At 43.4% G+C, this 22,109-nt stretch overlaps 1 protein-coding gene across 7 annotated transcripts in view; it reads left to right on the top strand.

The window, feature by feature from the left end:
• CAST (calpastatin) overlaps positions 1–22,109 on the top strand; it is a 141,571-nt gene that overhangs the window by 70,370 nt on the left and 49,092 nt on the right. The window lies entirely within an intron of this gene.

Raw genomic sequence — 22,109 nt, 5'->3', positions numbered from 1 at the left:
CCACCCCCCAATAATTGATCTCGTATGGACCCCACCACCAGACAATTTTGAGCCCCAGGTTCCTGAGTTTTTGGCCATGCCAGGAATCCAATTTGATTCCACAGGTCTCAGAGAAATTGACTTTTTCAAATTATTTTTCTCTGATGATTTTATAAATTTAATGGTGGACCAAACTAATTTATATACCCAGCAGTTTATTGCTCAAAACCCCACGTCATCATTTGCTAGGTGGACCCCTGTAGATGCAGTAGAGATGATGACGTTTTGGGGTCTGGTGTTTCATATGGGCATAGTAAAAAAGCCAGAAATTAGGCAATATTGGAGTACAGATGTTCTGTACAGTACCGTATGGCCATGCCCCGGGCTCGATTTGAGACGATCCTTAAATTTCTTCTACGATCCCCATGGCAGCCATGACAGTGGGATATTCCCCTCCTCCTACCAGATTAGACAGGACTTTTTTCAGGGACCGCCCGCCTTGGGTATAACAGCTCACACCTCCCTCTCCTCTGTGTCTTTTTCTCCTGTCTCCGTCTAGATAGGACAGGCAGGGCGTTATTTTATTTTTAAACAGGGCTACCTCTTGCATATATGGGATGGCTTCCCGGGAAGAAGGAGAGCTGCGGAGGAGTGTGGCCTTTGAGATACCTGCCTCCAGCAGCTACTATGGGTAAGAGCTGTGCTTAGCGCCAGTTATCTGCCTAAAATCCCGGCAGCATGTCATTTTGCATGATCCCCGTTTTTTGTGTGGGTGTGTAACAGCGTTACCTGAAGGCTGTGGAGCTGGGTTGTCACGCTGGGAGACAGAGCTGGCAGGGAGGCTGGCGCGTGGCTGATCGCCGGATGGTCAGCGCGTGGAAGCGTCTGGCTGGAAGCCGACGCTTAGAGCTGCCGGGTGCTGAGACGCGTGCGGCGGAAGTGCGCGTAAAACGTCACTTCCGCCGGCGTGGTGCACCAAGTGTGCACCTAAATAATGTCCCCGGAAACGGGGACCGGATTTTTGGTTCCGCTTTGCGGAAATGGGCGCAAAAATCGCCAGGCATAAGCGCTGCTGGCATGCAAGGAGTTAAGCTGTCCTAAATATAAACGGACATGCTTTGCAGGACCTGTGGTGTTGTACAAGCAGCAGAACCATGGAGGAAAGCCAGCAGCAGCAAGCACCTTCTTCCCAGCAGCCTGACATTGCCCCTTTGAGGTAAGCCCTTTGGTTTTTGGGCATTAGTTGGTTTTATTTTGCATGATACTAGTTAGGTTTCTGCTTTGTTTCCAGTGTGCCTAAATCACCTGTTCATAAGAAAAGGACAGCTAAGAAGAAATTCCTTACCTGTACTTGCATGAGTTGTGACAAGGCATTTGCTAGTGCTGATAAGAGGACTCTGTGTGAAGAATGTGACAAAATCCCACAGCCTAAGGTGGATAAGTCGGACCAATCGGATGTCCTTAAAAAACTGATGGATTGGATGCAAAAGTCGTTTGTCTCCAAAGAAGAATTCTTGCAGTCTCAGAAGCCCAAGAGGTCTCGGGAGCAGGCTGGAATGCTGACAGAAGGGGGTGGTTCCTCGGAGGAATTAGACCCAGTGGAGGCAGAAGACATTGAGGAAGGTGAAGTAGAGGAAGATGTAAGATCTTTCAACCTCGAATTGGTGGAAAGTGTGCTGAAAAGCATTTACAAATCCATGAATTATCCGGAAGCCTCAGACACTGCAGCAGATCCACTTTTCGAAGATAGATCGAAGAAAGGAAGAACCTTCCCGGTTCACAAAGTAGTCCGTGAGATGATCAATAAGGAATGGGTCAACACGGATAAGAGGATGGCTGGTTGGGCGAGAGTGGATAAAATGTATCCTTTCAAAGATGAGGATTTCCTGAAGTGGTGTCTAGTGCCCAAGGTCGACGCAGCGGTGGCAGAGCTGACGTCTAGAACAACCATACCACTGGAAGATGGGGCGGCGTTTAAAGACGCGATGGAAAGGAAGATCGAAAATTCGCTTAGGAAATTGCACCAGACTTCTGCGCTGTCGCTTAAATCCAGTGTGGCTATTGCGTCGGTGGCAAGGGCAATGAGGCTATGGTCGTCGGAGCTCCATACAGACATAACCGAGAAGATTTCCAAGCAATATCTGCTGAGAAGTTTACAGACCATACAGAAGTCTATCGAATACCTGTGTGAGGCCTCTTTGGACGCGGTGTCGTTCTCGGCTAAGGCGATGGCACAAGGAGTAACGGCCAGGAGGGCGCTCTGGCTCAAACCCTGGAGTGCGGATGCCAACTCCAAGAATCGTCTGACGGCACTACCCTTTGAAGGCGGGTTCTTGTTTGGCTCAAAATTGGATTCGATGATCCAGAGAATTTCGGGGGGGAAGTCCGTGAGACTACCCCAAGACAGGAGGAATAGGTTTCCCATCCCTACCTCTAGCAGGCAGACTTATAGAGAGGCAAGAAGTTATCGGCCCGGTCGCCAGTACTCCCGCAGGGGGAATCCGAATATGACTCGCCAGTCCTTTCGTCAACAGTATCGGAGAGGTGCCAAGTTATGACGGTGGTTCAATGGTGAGAGTTGGAGCCCGGTTGTCTCAGTTTTCGGAAGTCTGGAAGACATCGATATCAGACAGATGGGTCATCAATATTGTGGAAAGGGGCTACCAAATAGAATTTCTAAGGAGGCCTTGGAAGAACAAATTTGTCAGGTCAAGAGTTCCAGTGAAGAAACTGGAAAGAGAGACTCTTACCTTGAAGATTTTACAGCTCCTACAAATAGGAGCAATAGAACATGTCCCGAAAGACCAAGTACGTCTGGGGTATTATTCGAACCTCTTCTTAGTGGAGAAGAGTACAGGTGGTTTCAGGACCATCTTGGACCTGAGGGGATTGAATCTCTTTGTCAAGAAGCTAAAGTTCAAGATGGAAACTATAAGCTCTATCCTTATGGGTCTCAGACAAGAAGATTGGTTAGCGTCGATAGACCTGAAAGACGCTTATTATCACGTCCCCGTGTCACTAGAGGACAGAAAGTTTCTCAGGTTCTCGCTTCTCGACCAACATTACCAATTTACCTGCCTTCCCTTCGGGCTCAGGACATCGCCGAGAGTGTTCACAAAAGTCTTGGTGACACTTGTGGCGGAACTAAGGAAGCAGGGAATCCAAATCTGGCCGTACCTGGACGACCTATTGCTGGCAGGAAGATCAGCGAGAGAGGTCCAGATGAGTGTCAAAATTACGATAGAATTTCTGCAGAAACATGGTTGGGTGATCAACCAAGAAAAAAGTCAGCTGCAGCCATGCCAGACAATCAAGTTCCTGGGTGTCCTTATAGACACAGTAAAGTTTTCAGTGAGCCTGTCGGTAGACCGCTGTCTGAAGATACAAAATCTGACGCAACTGTTATTAACAAAAGGAAGATGCCCCCTGAAGGTGGCGCTACAACTTCTAGGGATGATGACATCATGTATACATATCATTCCATGGGCCCAGTGGTACATGAGGAAGCTACAGTGGCAGTTGCTCCCATTCATGAAGAATCAGACCCACGAGGGGTTCCAGATAATTCTGAATGCCGAGACGAAGAATTCGTTAAGGTGGTGGAGCTCTGGCTTAAGGAGAAGAAGCTCCAGTCTCTCAAGCCCAAAATTTGTGGTTATGACGACCGATGCGAGTCTTCAAGGTTGGGGCGCTCACCTTGGGAGGAGCTCGGTGCAGGGGGCTTGGACCGCAGAAGAGAGTGCAAGGTCATCCAATGTCAGAGAACTGCTCGCCGTTTGGGAGGCAATCTGTTGCCTACAAAACAAACTTCGGAATACCAACCTAAGGATCATGTCAGACAATATGACAGTAGTGGCACATATAAACCACCAAGGCGGTACAAGGAGCTTACCTGTACTGAGAGTGTTGGGGAAGATCATGTCGTGGGCAGTGAACAACCTGCAATCAATCTCGGCCGTGTACATTCCGGGTCCAGAGAACACTGTAGCGGACTTTCTAAGTCGCAAGAGGATTCTGCCGGGAGAATGGGAGTTGGACTCGAAGGTGTTCAGTCAAATAGTCGCCAGGTTTGGCGAACCCGAGATAGACCTGATGGCGTCGTTCTCCAACAAGAAGGTGAGCAGGTTCTGCTCGAAATCCTTTCACCCACAAGCCGCGGCACTGGACACGTTCTCAGTGAAATGGGAGTTCACTCTGGGATATATCTTCCCGCCATTCCCCATGATCAGCAGAGTGCTCAAGAAAATCAGAGAGGACCGAGTGGAAGTACTGGTAGTGCTTCCATTTTGGCCGAGAAGAGCCTGGTTTACTACAGTACTAAGGATGGCGGTGCAACCACCGTGGGTGTTGCCAGTGATACCAGACCTGTTGAAACAGGGACCAATATGTCATCCAGAGCCAGAAAGCTTCTCGCTGAGGGCATGGCGATTGAGCGGGCGTCCCTAAGGCGCCATAACTTATCCGAACAAGTGACCGAATTGTTACTGAAAGCAAGGAAAGAAGGTTCCTCGCTAATATATTACAAAACCTGGAAGAAGTTCATCTCATGGGGGAACTTTGAGGGTCAGTTTGCCGATATCTCTACGGCCAAGGTCTTGCAATTCCTGTATGAAGGGTTCGAGTTGGGGCTGGCGGTAGCCACCATTAAGTCACAGATTTCTGCTCTCAGTGTACTGTTGGACAGAAGATTAGCTGAGGAAAAGCTAGTAAAGAAGTTCTGCAGAGCAATCAAGGGAATACGGCCACCAAGAAAATCTTTAGTGGCCCCGTGGGATCTGAATTTGGTGCTAAAAGCACTAATGCTACAGCCTTTTGAACCCCTGGAAGACTCATCGGTAAAGTACCTAACATGGAAGGTACTGTTCTTGATAGCTATAACATCGGCGAGGAGGGTCAGCGAAATTCAGGCCCTCTGGATCAAGGAACCGTACCTAGTGATTTTCCCTGACAGAGTTGTGCTGAGAACTCACCCAGACTTCATGCCAAAAGTCATATCAGCGTTCCACTTAAATCAGGAAATATCCTTGCCTAGGTTTTTCCCTGAGCCGGTTAATGACGAACAGAAGGCCTATCATACGCTGGATCTGGTGAGAGCAGTTTCAGTGTATCTGGACCGTACAAAGGAGATCAGAAAGTCTGATCACTTATTCATTATCCCTGAGGGGCCGAAGAAGGGCTCTAGGGCTACGAAGCAAACCATTTCAAGATGGGTACGAGAAGTTATCGTATTCGCTTACAAAAATGAAGATAAGAGACCGCCTCCAATCATCAAGGCACATTCAACCAGGGCAGTGGCCACATCATGGGCTAGAAGGGCCAAGGCGTCAGTATCGGAGATCTGTCAAGCCGCTACATGGTCATCCGTCCATACCTTTACTAACCACTATGCCTTGAACGTGTCTACAGCCCATTTTGGGAATCTTGTAATTGAAGAGGCCTTGTCCGTAAGATAAGTCTCTTGAATAAATCTCTGTTACATTCATATTGGCTCCCTCCCGTTTATTATGCAGCTTGGGTATGTCCCACTGTCATGGCTGCCATGGGGATCGTAGAAGAAATATGCGAATTATACTCACCGATAATTCCTTTTCTTCCTAGAGATCCCATGGCAGCCACTTATTTCCCACCCTTTGTGCTAGAAGTTTTTCAGGGACGTTGGTGCGGAGACACTCGAAAGACACAGAGGAGAGGGAGGTGTGAGCTGTTATACCCAAGGGGGGCGGTCCCTGAAAAAAGTCCTGTCTAATCTGGTAGGAGGAGGGGAATATCCCACTGTCATGGCTGCCATGGGATCTCTAGGAAGAAAAGGAATTATCGGTGAGTATAATTCGCATATTTTTGCATTACAACGATAATGCACAGTGCCCACCCAGAGATGATCCCACCTTTGACCGGCTATTCAAAGTCAGGCCGGTCATTGATCATTTCAGTGCCAAATTTGAAGAGATGTACATCCCAGATAAATTCATTTGCATAGACGAGTCCCTTATACATTTTAAAGGAAGGGTTAAATTCCGCCAGTACCTTCCCAGTAAGAGGGCAAGGTATGGCATAAAAATGTATAAGCTGTGTGAAAGCACCTCAGGGTACACTCACAGGTTTAGGGTATATGAAGGGAAGGATTCAAGAATTGAACCGCCAGAATGCCCCCCCTCCCTCGTAGGTGTTAGTGGAAAAATTGTCTGGGATTTAGTGCACCCCTTCCTGGATAAAGGTTATCACCTCTATGTGGATAACTTTTACACTAGCATCCCCCTGTTTAAGGCCCTTGGATTAAGAGGTACAGCAGCTTGCGGTACTGTGCGCAAGAACCAAAGAGGCCTCCCAAAAACGCACATTGCCCAAGTAATGAGAAGGGGTGAAAGCAGGGGAATATGCACCGAAAATATGTTGTTGGTCAAATATAAGGACAAGAGGGATGTCCTTATACTGACAACAATTCACGGAGACAGTACCACCTCCGTCCCTGTACGAGGTACCAGTACCCACACCTCAAAACCTAATTGTATCCTGGATTACAATAGGTACATGGGCGGAGTGGATCTTTCAGATCAGGTACTGAAGCCGTACAGTGCCCTGCGGAAAACAAAAATCTGGTACAAGAAGCTGGCCGTGTATATCATCCAGATGGCACTGTATAACCCTTACGTGCTATTCCGTTCTACCGGCCAGAGGGGGACATTTATGCACTTTCAAGAGGAAGTCATAAAGGGCCTAGTATTTGGGAACCAGCAGGCAGAGGGCCCCAGTACTTCTAGTACTGGCCCCCGTATTGTACCAGGGCAGCATTTTCCGAACGAAATCCCCTCCACTGCAAGAAAGGGCAGGACACAAAAAAGGTGCAAAGTTTGCTATAAAAAGGGAATAAGAAAGGAAACTATTTTCCACTGTGAAACTTTCCCCGACAAACCCGGCCTATGTATAAAGGAGTGTTTTAAAATATACCACACATCTATGGATTATTAGGTTCATCATTTCACCGTGCTTCGGGGGTCTTGCTAATGCCACATAGCACCCACCAACATTCCACCAGAATCTGAGCTGCAAAATCCAAAAATCACTCCTTCCCTTCTGAGTCCTGCCATGCACCCAACTGGTATTTTTTGGTCACATATGAGGCATTGCCATACTCGGGAGAAATTGGGGCACAGATTTTGGGGTGCTTTTTCTCCTTCATACCTTCTGAAAATGAAAAATTTTGAGCCAGAACTGCATTTTTGTGTAAAAAAATGTAATTTTTCATTTTCACTGCCCAGTTGTATCAAAATTGGTGAAACCCCTGGGGGTTTGAAATGTACACTATACCCCTAGATGAATTCCCTGAGGGGTGTAGTTTGCAAAATGGGGTCACTTGTGGGGTGGTTCCACTGTATTGGTGCTTTGGGGCTCTTGCTAATGCGACATAGCACCCACCAACATTCCACCAGAATTTGTGCTGCAAAATCCAAATATCACTCCTTCCCTTCTGAGTCCTGCCACTTTTTGGTCACACATGAGGCATTGCCGTACTCGGGAGAAATTGGGGCACAGATTTTGGGGTGCTTTTTCTCCTTCATACCTTCTGAAAATGAAAAATTTTGAGCCAGAACTGCATTTTTGTGTAAAAAAATGTAATTTTTCATTTTCACTGCCCAGTTGTATCAAAATTGGTGAAACCCCTGGGGGTTTGAAATGTACACTATACCCCTAGATGAATTCCCTGAGGGGTGTAGTTTGCAAAATGGGGTCACTTGTGGGGGGGTTCCACTGTATTGGTGCTTTGGGGGTCTTGCTAATGCGACATAGCACCCACCAACATTCCACCACCAAAAATCACTCCTTCCCTTCTGAGTCCTGCCATGCACCCAACTGGTATTTTTTGGTCACATATGAGGCATTGCCATACTCGGGAGAAATTGGGGCACAGATTTTGGGGTGCTTTTTCTCCTTCATACCTTATGAAAATGAAAAATTTTGAGCCAGAACTGCATTTTTGTGTAAAAAAATGTAATTTTTCATTTTCACTGCCCAGTTGTATCAAAATTGGTGAAACCCCTGGGGGTTTGAAATTTACACTATACCCCTAGATGAATTCCCTGAGGGGTGTAGTTTGCAAAATGGGGTCACTTGTGGGGGGGTTCCACTGTATTGGTGCTTGGGGGGTCTTGCTAATGCAACATAGCACCCACCAACATTCCACCAGAATCTGAGCTGCAAAATCCAAAAATCACTCCTTCCTTTCTGAGTCCTGCCATGCACCCAAATGGTATTTTTTGGTCACATGTGAGGCATTGCCGTACTCGGGAGAAATTGGGGCACAGATTTTGGGGTGCTTTGTCTCCTTCATTCCTTGTGAAAATGAAAAATTTTGAGCCAGAACTGCATTTTTGTGTAAAAAATGTAATTTTGCATTTGCACAGCCCAGTTGTATCAAAATTGGTGAAACCCCTGGGGGTTTGAAATGTACACTATACCCCTAGATGAATTCCCTGAGGGGTGTAGTTTGCAAAATGGGGTCACTTGTGGGGGGGTTCCACTGTATTGGTGCTTGGGGGGTCTTGCTAATGCGACATAGCACCCACCAAAATTCCACCAGAATCTGAGCTGCAAAATCCAAAAATCACTCCTTCCCTTCTGAGTCCTGCCATGCACCCAAATGGTATTTTTTGGTCACATGTGAGGCATTGCCGTACTCGGGAGAAATTGGGGCACAGATTTTGGGGTGCTTTTTTCTCCTTCATACCTTCTGAAAATGAAAAATTTTGAGCCAGAACTGCATTTTTGTGTAAAAAAATGTAATTTTTCATTTTCACTGCCCAGTTGTATCAAAATTGGTGAAACCCCTGGGGGTTTGAAATGTACACTATACCCCTAGATGAATTCCCTGAGGGGTGTAGTTTGCAAAATGGGGTCACTTGTGGGGGGGTTCCACTGTATTGGTGCTTTGGGGGTCTTGCTAATGCGACATAGCACCCACCAACATTCCACCACCAAAAATCACTCCTTCCCTTCTGAGTCCTGCCATGCACCCAACTGGTATTTTTTGGTCACATATGAGGCATTGCCATACTCGGGAGAAATTGGGGCACAGATTTTGGTGTGCTTTATCTCCTTCATACCTTATGAAAATTAAAAATTTTGAGCCAGAACTGCATTTTTGTGTAAAAAAATGTAATTTTTCATTTTCACTGCCCAGTTGTATCAAAATTGGTGAAACCCCTGGGGGTTTGAAATGTACACTATACCCCTAGATGAATTCCCTGAGGGGTGTAGTTTGCAAAATGGGGTCACTTGTGGGGGGGTTCCACTGTATTGGTGCTTGGGGGGTCTTGCTAATGCAACATAGCACCCACCAACATTCCACCAGAATCTGAGCTGCAAAATCCAAAAATCACTCCTTCCTTTCTGAGTCCTGCCATGCACCCATATGGTATTTTTTGGTCACATGTGAGGCATTGCCGTACTCGGGAGAAATTGGGGCACAGATTTTGGGGTGCTTTTTCTCCTTCATACCTTCTGAAAATGAAAAATTTTGAGCCAGAACTGCATTTTTGTGTAAAAAATGTAATTTTTCATTTTCACTGCCCAGTTGTACCACAATTGGTGAAACCCCTGGGGGTTTGAAATGTACACTATACCCCTAGATGAATTCCCTGAGGGGTGTAGTTTGCAAAATGGGGTCACTTGTGGGGGGGTTCCTAACTTTTAGCATCTTATGGTGCCTAGAAACCTACATGGTGCCTAAAAAATAATCTCATAAAAAGGAGGCTCCAAAATCAAGTAGGTGCTCCTTCTATTATGAAGCCTGTGGTTTGGTCAACGTGCACACTAGGGCCACATATAGGATATTTATGAAAACAAAAGAATTGGGGGAATCAATTTTTAGTCACATTTCTCTAGTAAAATGTACTGTGTTCCTTAGAAAAATGTATTAAAATTGCAAATCTGCAAAAAAAATGAAATTTTGAAATTTCACCTACACTTTGTTTTAATTCCTGTGAAACACCTAAAGGGTTAACAAACTTCCAAAATGCTGTTTTGAATACTGTGAGGGGTGCAGTTTTTGAAATGGTATCATTTATGGGGGTGTCTCACATACAAGTCCCTCAAAGTCACATCAGAACTGAACTGGTCCCTAAAAAAATCAGTGTTTGAAATTTTCTTGAAAATTTGAGAATTTGCTATTCATATTGTAAGCCTCCTAGTGTCCAAAAAAATTAAAAGGAAGTTGAAAAAATGATGGAAACATAAAGTAGACATATGGTCTATGTTAGTTATTAACTATTTTGAGTGGTATGATTATTTGTCTCACAAGCAGAAAATTTAACATTTTGCAAATTGCTAAATTTTCCATTTTTTTTACGACATTTTGGTATTTTTCACAAAAAAACACAGACTGTATCGACCCAAATTTACCACTAATTTGAAGTACAATGTGTCACGAAAAAACAATCTCAAAATCACTGGGATAAGTAAAAGCAAAAAAAAGTTATCCCCACTTAAGTGATACATGTCAGATTTGAAAAAAAAGGCTCTGTCAGGAACGCAAAAACTGGCTCTGTCAGGAAGGGGTTAAATCCTCACACCATGAGATAGATATCCATATAAATCTTCACCTTGGAGTCGGATGAGTGGGTGAGCATAAAAGCAATATGAATTAAAGGCAAATGCCCAAATCTGCTATAAATGTGTAATGTACTGTAATAACATACAATATAGAGGAGAGCAGCCAGATGCATGGTGAATGACGCAGATATATTCAGGTGGTCTGAGCAGCAGTTGACAGTTGCTGAGGGGGTGGCACTAAGGGCCTTATTTTGGTTCACTCTTAGAGGCAAAATCCTTCTTAGATGGGTAAAACCATGTGCGCTGCAGGGGGGCAAATGTAACATGTGCAGAGAGAATTAGAATTGGGTGAGTATTTTGTTTCTGTGCAGAGAAAATACTGGCTGCTTTATTTCTACACTGCAATATATATCTCACTTAGAATTAGATTTGGGTGGGGTTTTTCTTCAAAGTGAGATATATATTGCAGTGTAGAAATAAAGCAGCCAGTATTTTCTCTGCACAGAAACAAAATACTCACCCAATTCTAATTCTATCTGCACATGTTATATCTGCCCCACCTGCAGTGCAAATGGTTTTACCCATCTAAGAAGGATTTTGCCTCTAAGAGTGAACCAAAAAAAGGCCCTAAGTGCAGCATTGTGGGTGGCAGGGCACTTGAATTGCTTTTCTGCACCACCATCATAAGATTAGTCCAAGTGTGTGTGGTCCACTGGACAGAGTAGGTGACCACCTGTGGAGTCCTATGCAGTGCTCAGAAATCTGAAGGGGGCTTGTATTGTACAACGTCTTCCTGAGGCTGCAGGATCAGCGATAGCTGGGGAAAGGTAATTCAGCTGGAGAGGGGACCTTTATATAGACTGCTATCCATGGTAGGTGGTATAATTAATAAGCAGGCTTTCATTCATCACCCGCTAATACAGTTGTGGGATCATTCATACAGGAGGATTATATGTATTACAGTTGGCGGCTGTGAACTAGAGCATCCCAGTTGTACATTGGTAATGGCTGGTATTTAATTTCTCACTATTATTTTGCTCCACCAAATCCTCAGGAATTAGTTTGATAATATATATATATATATATATATATATATATATATATATATATATATATATATATATATATATATATATATATATATAGTCCTATGAAAAGCAAGCATTACAGCAATGCCATTATTTACATGAAGTAATAACAGTATGAGTATGGAAGTAACTGTAATTAGTGTGCTTTTTATATGGAACACTCCTCTTATTATTGCTCTGAATATAATTATTTAAATATGTTTGGCAGTAAGGTTATCTGGTGTAAATTATTAGGTGGACAGTGTGGTGAACATTCAATCGGTCAGCCACTATTGGTGGACAGGCAGAAGGTTGACGCATGAAAAAAGTGAGACATTGACAAAAAGTAAACACAAGCTAAAACTCTAAATGTAAATGGAGGAGGCAGACAAAGTTTGACACCAGTTTATTTGCGGTTTTAAAGTCTGTCGACATCTGTAAACATGGACACCGTGTTCGTGTACTGCGTCCCCTCGCGTGGCAAGTGTGCTATGCCCAGTTTAATCATAAAATAGGAACAAGCGGGTTAAAAAAATCTCGCAACAACCTTTTTCTCTGTTGACCATTGACATGTCCACTTTTGCTTGTATCGACCTTTTGTCAGTGTCTAGGTAGACCATGTTGACCTTTTTAGTGTGTTGACCTATTGACAGTCGCCATAGACACTGTAGAACTATCAACCGTACCCAATCTATTGTATAGTGAAAGTACTTGTATCTGTGCATGCTGTCACATCTCAATCTAGATCCAGTGTAAAAAGTACTATGGGTCTGATTCATGTTTGTAAGTATGAAAACCATGTGCACTGCAGGTGGGGCAGATGTAACCTGTGCAGAGAGATTAGATTAGGGTGGAGTGTGTTCAAACTGAAATCTAAATTGCAGTGTTAAAATAAAGAACAAGCAGGTTAAAAAAAAATCTGTCTAACCTGTGTGGGTTACGTATTTACACTGCACAGAGAAATTATAAACCTGGTTTGTACCAGACACAAATGTACGTTCTTTTTTTTTTTTTACTTTACTTGCACATACAAATCAGGCCCTACAGTATATACACTGAAAAGTCTAGTAGTAACCCAGCGAAGATCAAATATAAGCGAAAAGTATGAGTTGCTTCACAGTGAATATGAGCTCCAGGATATTGGACCTGACCTGAGTGTTGGTCCCTATGCTCATATCAAGGTTTCTTTACAAAATATCCCTCCTCATCAGATAAATTGGGAGGAACAGAGGAGGAAAAGATTCCTGGGTGGTGTCACTGACCTGGGAACTGGTCCCTATGTGCCCATCCAGCCTCTTTCTCATGTATCACAGTTCATGCTCTAATGTCAAGTACTGACCTTAGAAATAAGGTCAACACCGATTTTCTTTCAACACCGGTCAATCAGTCTGAAAACGGATTCGATGTAGATCCCCAAAAGTGGTTTATTGTTAACAAACATGAATAAAATCAATAATAAAAGTATTAAAAATGGGAATAATTCACAGGGGTCCATATAGGCAAAAAAATCAGATTCCTGTCACCCGGACTGAGTATGACAAAGATAGTTGCCAACTGATGTCATGGGTCAATATGGGTCACTCCTGCAAAGTTAATCCCCTCACACCAACGTGTGTTTCTGATATGTGATCCTTCCTCAGGGTGTGAGGACTGTATGCACTTGTAGGGTTATTATACCCTGTTCTCTAATTAGGGGATGGATTTATTAGCTAATTACCATAAGGCACAATGAAAAACCTGGTGTACTCAAACTATAAAACATACAGTAAAACAAATCCATAACAGGTCACAATGTTTGCAATCATCAATGTTCACAATAATTATATATCAAAATAAAAAATAACATATTATAAACTTTTATAAAGTAAATACAATCAAGTTATTTCGGAGGATCCAGTTCATATATTACATGATGGCAGGCGCATGTGTTTGTGCCCATTTTCCCGCCATTTCTAGAGAGCGCTTCCTGTTTGGTGATGACTTCCGCTCAACTGGAAGTGGTTTTCCATCACTTCCAGTCGTTGAAATGCAAACCGGAAGTCCATCTGGAATGCAAGCCGCAATATACAGGATTGCATTTTTTACAATGACTTTATTATTGCGCTACTGTACCTTTTGTTGTGCATTTGGAGAAATGAATTGATGTTGGTTCCCTGTATTAGACATTCCTGCTATAAATATAACCCCAATAACTTTGTAGTATTGTTCCTCCACCCAATAATAGAGTGTGGATGTTTATGGACATTTAGTGAACATATTATATTCTGGTACATATGGTGTTATTTCTATTTATCCACATAACCCCCATCTATTATCCCTTATGTTGGTGACCTAAGCTTGCCCAGAGCATTCTTCCAACGCTGCCAAGATTTCCACACGGAAGTCATCTGCCTCTCCAGGTTGCACATTTCAGTAGGAATAAATAGATTGCTCGGAATGAGTTTTGTAGCTGCAGTAATGTTTTGCTTCCCAATCTGGTTCCAGTGGTTAGGTTGACGGTGTCTAGATCGACAGTCAGTAGGTCGATCAATTGACATTGAGAAAGGGTAAACATGGCAATGGTCAACATGAGATCTTTACGATTGTTTTCTATTCAGCTGACTTGTTTGTAGTTTCCAATCCATGTGCACTACAATTGGGAAGCATGGCAAGGATACACAGTACACTAATTGGGGGGCCATGTCGAAAGACAACCCGAAAAATTGCGAGACATGTCTAACTACTGCTTCTGTTGACCTTTTTGTACATGTAATTCATGTCGACTTTTCCCCTGTGTCGACCTAATAATCCACACACTCTCAAACTGCAAAACGTGATGTGTGATTTAGTATAACATTGGCGACCTGGTGACTATGCATACTGACAAGCTGCACATATACTGGTTCACGCTTTCAACCATTGTGAGAATGCCCTGTCGTTTTTCTATTTTTTTTTTTTTTGGAACTGGGTCTAGAACTTATTTATATTTGAAAAGATTCATTCATTCATTCATTCAACCTCTTCTCTGCAGAGGATTAGTGGGGCTCTTTCATCACATTTTTTGTAGAATAGACTGCTCCAGATCACTTGTGACCTTTTGCTATATATGCTTTATTATGTATAACACTTTTTTTTTTAATGTAGTCCTGCTGCGCTGCTCAACAGTGTGCTGTATCATTTGTCAGTTCATATGTTTTGAATATTCCTAAAATATAAAATTGTAAAAACAATACACCCAGACTTACAAAATATATATACACATACGATCAGTGGTCTTACCATACTGCCACTTCTATTACAGCGGTGACACCATTCTCCTACTTCATCCAATGTATAATATGTGGAAATAATGCTGGCCACACATCAGACCAACTTTCCTCCAACCATCCAACTAGTCGCTTGGGTGGAATAAAAATGTGGTACTGTACGGGAGCAAAGGACAATTAGAAATGTACTCACAAACCCAGGAAAATGGACAAAAACATTCATTCAAATTGTTTAAATCAAACAGGTTCAACTACAGTACTGTGTCTGTCTGTCTGTCATATTTTTATTTCGACCAAGCAACTAGTTGGATGGTTGGAGGAAAGTTGGTCTGGTGTGTGGCCAGCATTAGAATCAAGTGTTTATTTACAGGAGCAGCTTTAGATTCTAACTATAAATGATTTCATTCCAGGTATATAATAATATTGTATTAGAGGCAGCGATGACAACCCAGCTGACCAGTCATGAAGGGGCAGGTTATGGGATACTGTCATTGGGTCACCAGCAAGTTGTTAGACAGTCATTAGGTCAACATGTGACATCATGCAGGAAGGTTGACATGGGTTAGGTCGACAGGGTCATTAGGGGTAAAAAACAGTGAAAACCCCATGTCGACCTTTTGACTATCAACCTAACCCATGTCGACCTAATCACCCTATAGACGTTATGACCCTGTCGACCTAACCCACGTCAATCTAGACACATTTCGACCTAAATGCATGTCGACCTAATAGTGTCGACCTAATGACTGTCTAACAACTTAGCTGGTGACCACGTAATCCAGACCCCATGTTATACTGCAGATTTATAGATGCTCATGCCCAAAAGCAGCAATAGTAAACTAATAATAATCGGGAACATTGCTACACAGTGCAAATGTGCTGTTATGTATAGGAACAACCAGTTAATAGTTTTGATCAATGTAGTGCACGTTAGACAATAAAAGCAAATGTTTGACTCGTTGCCATGGCTGCCTCTATATTTGCTCTTTGGCTCTTGTTACATGGCTGCCTTGTCTGACTGGGTTGACAAATGTAAAACCTACGAGTGAGCTCAAATATACTGTAGGAGCCAAAACATTTCCTGATATCTTAAAGGTGGCGCTAAGCCGTTGGCTAGGGTTAGGGTAATTTTTTTTTTTTTTTTAGACCCATCAAATTAATTGTCAAATTCAAGTGTACGGGTTCAGCAATTTTAGATAAATCTTAGTACCTTTGGTATTGTACAAAATTTGGATTAAAGCAAAATTTTAGAATGTCCCCAGTCTCAAGCATTCAGTATCAAAGTTCCAATACCATCACAAAATGTATTCTAGTTATGTACTGTAACTCTCCTGTATCTGTTCAATATGCTACAGATTGTAAGTTTGCGAGCAGGGCCCTCCTATCTCTATGTCGGTTTGTTACCCGGTTTGTTACCCAGTTTGTTTTATCACTGTTTCCATTTGTAAAGCGCAACGGACTATGCTGCACTATATAAGAAACCGTAAATAAATATGCAGTTCTCCGTATCTGTTATGATCTACTGTAATTCAAACTCAGGGTGATTATTGTTTAATTTTGCTTAAAGGAACTATCCAGCCACAAACTTGTTACTCCCTTCATCAACAGCAAGGAGACTATTGAACTTCAGTTGTACTCCCCACTATCCGTGAATTGCCTAAGGAGAGGTAGACATTCAGCTGCCTCAGGGCTGACAAGAGTGTAAAGGGGTGTACACACGGAGCGATCCTTCTAAGAGATTTTGACTACATAGTCAAAATTGCTTAGAAGGTTAGTAAAGATCTCTGTCAAGGTTATACAAATCTCCCTATAATATCGCTTAGTAAAAAAGAGTTGCCAGGCAAGAATATTTTGACTAGATCGCTGGCTGTTTAGTCAAAATCGCTGCTATTCACTGCTGAGGGAGATATTCACTAGGCGATCTGCAATGAATACCAAGCAAGTATGTTAATTCTAGTATAGTCAAAATCGCCCATAGACAAAATCGCTTAGTGAAAATCGCTGGTGCATTTAGTCAAATCGCTTAGTTAAAGTCGCTCACTATCAAAAATCACTACGTATGTACACCCCTTAGGGGAAGCAGCATGCAAGGCAAAGGATGAAAGACAATGGTTGCACAAATGTAATGTGAGGAAGGATGGAAATGAAAGCAGTAGCAGATACAGGCCATTTAAATGAATGAGAAGTGATTATGCTAATGTTAGAAGATTATTGGCAACACAGTGACCTAAGAATTATCATCCTGCCTCCCTGGGGATAAATTCAGCTCTCCACCAAGGCCATATATGTATGACCAGATGGTTAGGTTTAGGGATTAGGGGGTGGGTTAAGCCCCATACACACTAGACGAGAAATCAAAAGATAGTTAAAAAAAAAAAATTCTAGTGTGTGTGTGTTCAATATCATAACGATTCCCCTTCCTGCACATCGTTAACTAACCCACACCACCCCCAATCTGTTGAACTTGTTGACTTTGGCTATAAAGCCAGTGAGCGGCATGTTCAGAGTGTCCCAGTCATTATCATTTGGCCAGTGGCATCGCCGATATAGTTAACTATACCGATGTTACCTCTAGTCATCTAGTGTATATGGGGCTTTAGGGATAGGCTGTGGCGGAGGAGGGGTTAGGGTTAGGCTGCAGGGGAGGGGGGATAGGTTTAGATTTAGGCTGTGGGGCAGGAGGTTTAGGGTACATGAATAAAGAGATAGGTGGGGCAGGGAGATGGGAAAAATAAATACCGGGCCTCTGACGACATTCCCTTGATCGGATCACGTCCCCTTTCGTCCGTATGGTTTTTTTTTTTTGTACGGATTTTGATCTCCCCTTGGGGCTTCAGTCTCCTCCCACACTACAGAAATATACTGATAGGTTCATTGGCTTCTTACAAAAGTGAACGTTCGCATGTATAGATTGTAAGCTTGCAAGCAGGGCCCTCATACCTTTGACTGTCTGTAAATACCCAGTTGTATCACTGTCTCCTAATGTTAAGCGCAACGGAATATGAAACTGCTAATAAATTAAATATAGATCATATCATTTGTAAGCTCTGCTGATATGAATGAGCAAGTGTTCTCTGTACAGCACTGCTTAATATGTGTGCAATATACAGATAACTGCTAATAAATAAATAATACACTTGCAACCTTTAGAGCATCCATAATATGGTTGGAATGCTGCCCTGTCACTATGCTAAACAGAAAAGCTTGGGCAAATATATATAAAAATAAATGCAGCACTGTATTTAGCGTGCGCACCTCACCCTCAGGAAATGACTTCTCTAGCTCTGTATGAAAACGCTGTGACCTGACTTCTTATTAGGTTTATTATGTCATTTTAGTAAGAAACATTTTATGACATAATAAACCTTAGTTTTTAGACCATAAACCGTTGATAAAGTTACCAAAAATAATTGCATTCATTTAAAATGATGTTTTTATGAAGAATAATATTGTAATTGTAGCCTAATTATCTCTATGCTGTTAATGGTGTTTTGCCGTTTTGGCTTATGTACTGACCAGTCTACAGTACATGTCGTGCCCCTATACACCTTTACCGTGCCTAGGTAACACTAAGAAATATCGGTACTTATGTAGTATCTGGGCTGCCGATTTTTTGATTGTATGCCTTAACTTAAGGCATACAATCAGTGCGATGCGATGCGATGACCCGATTTTTCCATAGGATTCAATGTTAAAATGGACTGAGTCCATTTTAACATGGTTTTAATGGGAAAAATGGGTCCTTTTTATACCCCTACTATACAAGTGGGCATGAAGTTGGATATAAACCTGTAGCGAGCCACCGAGCCCAAAGCGTGCCGAGCGGACAGTATTCTGTGTCCCCTCGCGGGGCTCGCCACGCTTCGGGCTCGGTGGCTCGCTACGCTCGCCATAGGTTTATATCCAACTGCATGCCCACTTGGATAGTAGGGGTATGAAAAGGACCCCTTTTTCCCATTGAATTCCATGTCAAAATGGACTCAGTCCATTTTAACATTGAATCCTATGGAAAAATTGGGTCCATCGCATCGCATGCGATATGGTCGTATGCGATGCGATGGACCCGATTTTAAAATCGGCAGCCCAGATACTACATAAGTACCGAAATATCCTTTGTCATCTCCACGTAACTCTAAAAACATCTACCCTTTTTAAAAGCCTGTTACGTAGGGTCACCTCTCAGTTGTGGTACGTCACGCTCTTCTGAGATGAGTTCTGTCATCTCTTACTTTCCTAAGTGTCAACTAAGCACAGACCTCTATACCACGTGTGTTGTAGACAGAGTAGTAGTAGTACGTTTATTTATAAGGTGCCGCAAAGTGTCCGCAGTGCCGTACATAGCAAACAAAAAAAAACAAATTACAAGGTAACGTACAGGGTGTGTTGAAAAATACAGTATAAATAGGGGTATAGCTGGTAGAACTAAAATCAGCATCAGTTCAGAAGTAGGTGTGGAAATTGTCGAGGAGACTGAGCATTTTCTTGGTAAAAGGCTTTTCTCTCTTTACATTTTTCATCCTTCAGAGTTGTTGAACCCTTTGAGGACCAATTGAATTTGTCAAAATAGGTGTGAAAATTGGCAAACCATTTTATTCATCATAATAATGACATAATGTTTGCCTTACATAGGAAATATATTCATTTTTACACAACATTTTTTTATTAGAATTTATATAACAATTGTGAGCGACGCTGGCATTTTTAGCAAACAAGGGGTTAAAGCCTGTGCAGTTTCCTAAAATGTATTGATGGAATTTCAATGCAAATCTAAAACTACCCCTCCCTCTGTGTCATAAATGTCCTTAGGCAGTATCTGAATTATCTGTTTGTATGGGCAGATACCCATATCCTTCAGAGCCGATGTACTGAAGCCTGGTAGTGTGTAGTGTCACACTCTCACCAGCACACTGTGTATATACTTGCCCATAAATGGGATAGTCACACCCTACTTATTCATGTTCATGAAGGGTGCCGGACGGGGTCCCGACAGTCGGGATCCCGTCAGGCATTTTCCCAACGTCAGGATCCCGACTGTCAAAACACAGACAGACTGGTTCCCGACGGCCACCTGCTATTCTCCCTCGTGGGGGTCCACGACTCCCATAGAGGGAGAATAGAATAGGTGGCAAGCGTAGCGAGCCACCGTGCCCGCAGTGTGGCGAGCGTAGCAAGCATGCAAGCAGCTTTGTTGCGCTCACCATGCTGTCTGCGTCCGGCCAGTTGGGATCCCGACGTCGGGCTAATGATTGTCGGACCCCTATACCACACCCGTTCATGAGGCAGTGGCGGATTTGACTGTACCTATGGGCTGCAGCCTAATCGTCCGTCCATGCCAGCTTAGGCTGTAGCCCAGGGCTGGGCAACACCGGCTCTCCAGATGTTGATAAACTACACATCCCAGCATGCCTTGCATCAGTTTCAGCATGGCCACATAGCAAAACTAATGCAAAGCATCCTGGGATGTGTAGTTCATTAACATCTGGAGGGCCGGTGTTGCCCAGCCCTGCTGTAGCCGATGCAGTCCATAGACGCTGAGGTTTGCGCGTGTGCAGTCAAGCCGACGCTTACACACATCTGCTGGTCCTGGTGCCTGTAAGACACTTATAACCATTTCACACCAGAAATGCAGAGACCAACCCGGGAATTAAATTCCAGGGACATGCAGGGACATTCCCAGGTTGGGACCCATTCACACATGCTTTTGAAGCAGGGACAACCCAGGTCGGCACTTTTCACACTGAACCCGGGATGACCCTGCATCTCTATGAGAATACCATTGAAAATGGCCTTTTTTAGGCTCACAAAGATTAAGTAATTAGGGAGAGTGGTAAAGGGAGAGAGGGAGGGCGGGTCTTTGCTGACATTGCAGGCTTTCAGGGTTGACATAGCACTGCTGGGGTCTGTTGTGCCACAGAGCTTGCACAGTGTCTTCCTGTATGCTGTGTGATTGCCAATGCAGACATTCTTGGCTTTCAGGGGGTTAAAACGCACTGCTGGGGTCTGCGGTGCCACAGAACATAAACAGTGTCTCTGGGCGTGTCTGTGAGCGGCCACCACAACAGGAAGTTGCCCTGCTAGCAAATCAGCATTAGCAGAGGCAACATGGGAAGGAGAGACATGTCCCAGTAACCCTGGAATGCCCCGGGAGGAACCCTGCTACCTAGCAGGGTTGAATTGCCGGCAATTTTACCCATTAATTTGTTCCTGGAACCTTTCACACCAGCTCTAGTCCCGGGTTGTTCCCGTACCCAACCCGGGAATTTAGGCTGGTGTGAAAGGGGTATTAGGGGTATATTTAGAGGGGATGTTGCCCATTGACAATGGGAGATGCTGATTGGATCCACTGCTGTAAAATTCTCCAGCCAGAGCAAGGCAGATTGGGCCACAGTGTGATTCCTCATCACAACGGGTGCAGTGTGTGGAGATTTGCAGTGCTATGTGACTGTTTGTTATTGATGTTGCATTGTAGGTTAGTCATATGTTGGTGCTACATATTGTTGCCTTTAAATTGCTAAGCGGTAGAGTGTAGTAGCAGTAATGCATAGAAAGTGGAAGGATATCCCTGGAAAACATTGATTTTTGGATGATTATGTCTTCCAAAGGGGAATGTAATTCCATTGGCCCACTGTTATAGCCTCCGAGTTCTGGGATGCCAGCCAAACTCTGAGGGTGTTTAAAGGGGCAATAATTTACAAATCATGGTTTGCCCCTTTAAAAACCTTGGAGATTGGCTGGCACCCAGCATGGCCGCCGAACTTGTAGGCTATTACATTTGGCCATATATATTAACCAGTGTTCTGACCGAAATGCAAGCTGGGAGTGTTTATTCTGTATCAAATATTATGGTCTTTCTCACTAATGTTCAGGCAGCTTCATAGAAGATCCCCAACATCAGCAGCTAGGACAGGTTATGGCATTTGTCTACAATCACTCAGAATCTATCATTTCTCTTTAGCATCTTAGGAAATGATAGACATCTGATTGGTTGCTATGATCCAGATTCCTTTTCATTTTTAGAATCTTTAGTAAATGTACCCCTTTGTGTCTTAAAGGAATGGCCTGGTGTATGGCCAAGGTATACATCAGATCAATGTGTGACAGGACCCTACATCGTGCCGTGCATACACACTTGCATTATGCAGGGGTCAACTGTGCGATGTACAGTGCCATGCTGTATCTGTTGTTCATATATGTTTTTTTTTTCTGGTAGGCCATGTAGTATGGGCAACCCGAAGATGTCACAATTGACCCACAGCAGCGCACTAACATGGGT

The sequence above is a fragment of the Crinia signifera genome, chromosome 1, assembly GCF_055691185.1.
Source record: "Crinia signifera chromosome 1, ASM5569118v1, whole genome shotgun sequence".
Lineage (NCBI taxonomy): Eukaryota > Metazoa > Chordata > Amphibia > Anura > Myobatrachidae > Crinia > Crinia signifera.
This window is presented reverse-complemented; position numbering and strand designations above follow the sequence as displayed.